Below are 6102 nucleotides of genomic sequence, written 5' to 3'. Positions count from 1 at the left end.
GAGCCACCAAAGTGCTCCTGTTTGTAGATTTTTTTTAAAGTCTTTAATTTGTGTACAATTTCCTTTGTGCTTTTTTATGAATAGATTTTCTAATATTTATGAAGGCTGTTAATTTTGTTTGTTTTAGTGGTTATCTTTGTAATTATAACTTCATACAGTACCTTCATCCTTCAATTACTTAGGCGGCATCCATCAGTCCCTTCCTGTAAGCAGTGATAAAGATAGCATCTTTCTATCATCTTCCCTATCTTCTATTAGCATCAGTATTAGTCAATGTTACCTTTCTTGGTGTTATAATTATTCCATTAAATATCTTTGCTTTTCTTAATGTTTCACTTAAAAAGACATTAGTACAAAATTATCTTATCCTTTCTCTTCTGTGATCTATGCTAGTTGTTGGTCCTACTTAGCGAAACATCACACTTTCATTTTGGTGGTCACCTTCATCCATTTGTGGTTCTATTCCATACATTTCAGGTATATAGCTAATCTCGTGGGTTTAGTTTCCATGTCCACTGCTGGATTGGCTGAAGTTATTCATCTGCTAAGTTTCCTTCTATGGAGCTTATGAGGGAAGGTCTCTTAGTTTTCATGTGCTATAGACAGTAATTTTGACATGATAGATCTCCTTCTTTAGGTGAAATTTTCCTGGACCAAACATGTAGCCTTGAAAAACAGATTCAAATTGTCTTTGTTTCAGGAAAAAAAATTCTTAAGACAGACATAGATGCAGGAAGCTGTCTCTCTCTGTAGCAAAGGATGAAAAAGCCTTTGGCATTTGTGGCATCTGGAACCTCTCTTTTTTAAAGAAAAATTCTGTTTCATTGTATTTTATACTTTTGGAGATTGCAATGGTGGATACACTGTATTTCCATATAAATTTTAAAGCAACTGTTTATTTCAACAAATCACTGCAGAGATTTGGGTTAGGATTACTTTGAATCCATAAGTCCATTAGGTGAAAATGAATTAGGACTTTCCACTTACGAACGCTAGTTTTTAAAATTTAGTCCTTCTTTGATTTCTTTCTTCAAAGTCTCTAATTTTTATTGTAAAATTTCAAACAAATTTTCAGTAGATCTATCCCTAAGTATTTAAATATCTTTTTGTTCTTATCACAAATTGTGTTTCTTTTAAAATTTTCAATATTTAATTTTCATTTCTACCATATAAAAATACCATTGATTTTTGCATATTGACTTTCTGTATAACAACATTGCTGAACTAAGACATTATACTCAGAGTGTTTTTTAAGTTCTTTGGGATTTTTCACATGGGCAATAATAGAGTCCATGAATAACGATTATTTCAGTTATTTCCTTCAAACTCCTGTAATATCACTCTTTTCTTTTCTTGTCATATTGTACTTGACAGTTCTTCTGCTGTGATATTGTGGTAGGCAGAATAATGTTCACCCCCCACCAAAAAGACCAAAAAAAAAAAAAAAAGATATCCACAGCCTAAATTCCAAAATTTGTGAATTAGTTACATTAAGTAGAAAAATGGACTTTGCAAATGTGATTAAGAGTGTAGACCTTGATCTCAGTCCTACATCTCAAGAAACTGATTTCTACCAACAGCTTCCTGCTTAGGAAATGGATCATTTCCTATGGTGTCTGGGAAGGAATGAAGCCCCACTGACACCTTGATTTTAACTTAGTAGATCTGTGTCAGATTTCTGACTCACTGATATGTAAAATAATAAATGCAGGTTGTGTTAAGCCACTAAGTTTTTGGTAATTTGTTGCGATAGCAATAGAGAACTAATATAGATATTGACTAGGAATGGTGATAAGGAACATCCTTGCTTATTCATGTCAGTCTTAGGAGCAAGTCTTTCACCACTAAGTAGGATATTAGCTGTGGTTCTCTGTAGGTGGGACTTCTCAGGTTAAGGAAGTTTTTCTCAGGAATGGCTATTGGAATTCACTAATGCTTTTTCTGCACCTATGAAGATGATGACGTGTTTTTTTCTCCTATTGATATATGATATAAATGTGTATGTATGATATGTTGACTAATTGACATGGATCATTTTATGAAGGTTGAACTAGCCTTGCGTCACTGAGATAAGCTCTACTTGATCATGATTTATTATCCAGGATTTGATTTGCTTATGTTCTGTTAAATACTTTTTTGACTGTATTCATTAGGTCTACTAATCTATATTTTCCTTTCCTTGAAATATCTTTGTCTAATTTCAATATCAGTATACGACTGGACTAATAAGTAAATTGGGAAATAAGTAAATTGGGAAGTGGTTATATAGAACAGGTATATTATAGTTGACTCTTAACACAAAAGTTTGGGGCATCCACCTCTGAACAGTTGAAAATCCATGTATAATTTTTGACTTCCTAAAAACTTACCTATCAATACCCTATGGTTGACTAAAAAGCCTTTTTGATAATATAAGCAGTGGAGTAACATATATTTTGCATATTGCATGTATTATTACAATAAAGTAAGCTGGAGAAAAGGAAATGTTACTCAGAAAATTGTAAAGAAGAAAAAGTACATTTACAAAACTGTCTTGTATTTATAAAAAAAATCTGTATATAAGTGGACTCACATAGTTCAAATCCATGTTGTTCAAGGGTGAACTATATTTCTTCCACAACCACGTGATACAATTGCCAGTAAAGACACCTGAGCCCAGAGTCTGCTTTTGTTTTCGTGATTGGGGCAATATTTTTAACTAAAAATTTAATTTCCTTAATAGATATTACAGTATTCAGGTATTTATTTCTTCCGGAATGAGCTTTTGCAGTTTATATCATTCAACAAATCTAATTTAACCTATGACATGTTTTTGTATATCTTTAGTAATATCACTTAGTTATTCCCTTTAACATCTGCAGAACTCTAGGATTCTTTTATTTTTGTTATTAGTAAATTGTTTCCTCTCTCTTTTATTTCTGATCAGTCTGGCTAAAGTTTTATCAATTTCACTGATCTTTTAAAATTAACCTGCTTTGATTCCATTGATTTTGCTGGGTTTTTTTTTTCCCTTCTGTTTTTAATTCCACTGATTTCTGCTGTTATATTTTTTTATTTTCCTTTTTATGATTCATTTACATTTAACTTTTCCTCCTCTCTAATTTCTAAATGTGGAAGTTTTATCAAATGATTTGTAACATTTTTTTTAATTTAACCTTTAGTGCTATAAACGTCCCTCAAAGAACTTCTTTATCTACATCCCACATTTTTTTTTTTAAAGTAGGCTCCAAACCTAGCATGGAGCCCAAAGCAGGGCTTGAACTCATGACCCTGAGATCAAGACCGGAGCTCAGATCAAGAGTCACATGCTTAAGAGACTCAGTCACTGGTACCCAAGATCCCACAAGTTTTTATATGATGTATTTTAGTTGTACCTTTTTTAAAAATATATTTCAAATTTTCATGTGATTGCTTCCTTGTATCATAGGTTATTTAGAAGTGTGATGTTTATTTTCCAAATTTGGATGGGGAGGATTGTCCAGATGCCTGATCTTGATTTAGATTGATTCCTTGTAGTCAAAGAACACATGCTGCACAATTTCAACTATTTTAAATTTTTTGAGGTCAGGTTAATTTATTTTTAGATGGCAACTAGTTTTCTTAATGCTATTTGGTGAATATTCTGTTTTTTCCACTAATTTAAAATGTGAACATTACCATATACCTTAATTTTCTGCATCTTTGCCAAATTAAAAATTTTGCAGTGTTTAATGTTGCTCTGAAAAAAAAAGTAATTTGTATCTTAGCTTTTGCATGTGAATTATAGTCCAAAGAAAATCTTTATGGCACAAAACTATGAGAAATTCTGTGGATGGTTATTTTTCCAGTATTCTTTTAAATAAAGCTTAAAAATTTTTCAGGAATTTAGTCACATCCTTGTAAATAATTATTTTATCTTTGCCAAGTTCACTTTTCTAGCACACTTTTAGATATTCTGGGCTCTTTCCTGCAATATGAATTCAAAAGCTTTTATGTAATTAAAGGAGGGTATTGTTTTCAATCTGGGCTTGACTTGCAGAATTATGAATGTCAAGATCATGAAGATACCGTTGATTTAAGATGGCACATGTTACTATAATTTGCGCTATCCTCAGAAAGAATGTTCAAGTAATACTTTCAGCTCCAAGGACAAAGGTGAAGATTTTTTTTTTTCAAAAATTTCTGATAATTTATTTTTTAAAGCACCTGACAAGGGTAGTCAGTGATGCACAAAAAAGCACAAGAATACTTCTCGCCCTAGGGGACCAGCGAGACAAGAGGCAGGCATGCAAATCAGAAGGTGACACGAAGAGCATTGAGCCCTGAGATCCTGTACCTGCATCCGTATCTGTCCCATCTATATCTATATCCACTTCTGTCTAGATCTGTATACAAAGAGTACAAAGCCACCTTCTGAAATAAATTCTCACTGTGAAAGACTGAGAAAAGAGAATGAGAAAAAGCTTTCCCGAGAAAATGCTTTCAAATTCGTCGTAGCTCAGGGGGCCTTTAGAGAGTCTACCTGAAGAGGGAGATCCCAGCTCCTGACAGAATGAAGAAATGAGACTGTGGGCTAAAAGTCACATTACCGTCAATTGAAATGCTCCTTCTAGAACATAGGTGTAAAAAGGAAGAAGCTTTTCACAGACAGGAGTGTACTTCTCCTAACTTTTTTTTTTTTTCCTCACTAGAAGTGCATTTAAGGACGTGAATAAATTGGGAGGGAGCAGAAACAGAGCCTACGTTCCTGGAAGACAATTCTTAGTAAAAGATCTCCAAGTAATGACATGGTCCTTCCAGTTGTTCTCTGGAAAATTGCATTTATTTTTTTGAAGGCTCTTCCCCAAAGCTTCTTCTATCATTCTCATACAGTTTTGAATATGTAACTACATGAACATAGACGCATATACTGATTGTCTCTCTCTCTCTCTCTCTCATTTTTTTTTTTTTTTTTTTTTTAAGATCAGGAAAGCATCTTTGCCCCTAGATGACATTTCATATTGACAGCGCCTTCCGGAATATCTGCTCATTGATGATCGGGATCCCGCATTTATGGAAGAAATATTTTCTTTTCGTACCTCAAGGCATGACTATCTCGCATCTTTGCAAACTGCCCAGGGCAGAGTACTCTGGCGCTATCTGTTAATACCAGAAGGTTCTGCATTACATATTTTATGTTAAGATGCAAAACAGTGTCACCTAGGGGCCTCAGATCTTTGAGGAAAAATTATATTTCTGTAATGAGTGTGTGCTTTTCCTTCATCAAGTCACTTTTCCAAGCATGAAGAGATGTTAATTTTTGACCGTTCCTCCGTAGTCATATTAGGAGGAATTTCCCATAAAGGATTTATTGGCTGTAGTTAAAGTGAAATAATGCATGAATTAAATGGCGAGAAAACGGAAAGCCCAAGCTGTGAGTTTCTTGAGTTTATGGTTAATATTTAAATATATTCTAGGAAGCACGGGTCCATTTTATCTTTCATTTTGACGTAAACTGGAAATGTTGGTGACTAGCCTCCCGCCTGGGTTTGTGCTTCCTCCGGAGAGGTGACAGAGGAGGAAAGAGCACTGCCGTCTTTATACAAAGCAGGCATCTACCAGCCACCAAATAGTCCCAATTTCGCTATTTTATTCTAAATATAATATCAGCTTTGCAAATGTATATATACCTATTATTGGGTAGGGGGGACTCTCAGGAAGCCGCAAATGACAGTTAGTTCCGACTGTCAATCTACACGTTTAATGAGAAACTCTGCCCGGTTTAATGAATCCTGGCGCTTCACTCTGGCATCATTTACACGGAACTTGCATCGACGGCTCCACCGTGTCAGACCCGGCCTCGGCGTGGCAGCTCCACGGACTTCTCACGGGAGGAGTTTTACTAACTCCCGGGACCGAGCAAAGCCGAGACCCAACTACGGCGGCCGGACAGCAGGGCGCCTGGGCCACGGAGGCAAGGCCGCCGCCTCCTGCCACCTGCCACCTGCCTCCTGCCTCCTGCCACCTGCCACCTGCCACCTGCCGCCGCCTCCCGCCTCCCGCCGCCCCGTGACCCACCGGTGAGTGCCCGCTTCCAGCGCGTCGCCCTCGGCCGCTCTCCCGGCTTTGCTCCTCCGACCAAGG

Source organism: Canis lupus, chromosome 34 (assembly GCF_003254725.2).
Source record: "Canis lupus dingo isolate Sandy chromosome 34, ASM325472v2, whole genome shotgun sequence".
NCBI classification, from domain to species: domain Eukaryota; kingdom Metazoa; phylum Chordata; class Mammalia; order Carnivora; family Canidae; genus Canis; species Canis lupus.
This window is presented reverse-complemented; position numbering follows the sequence as displayed.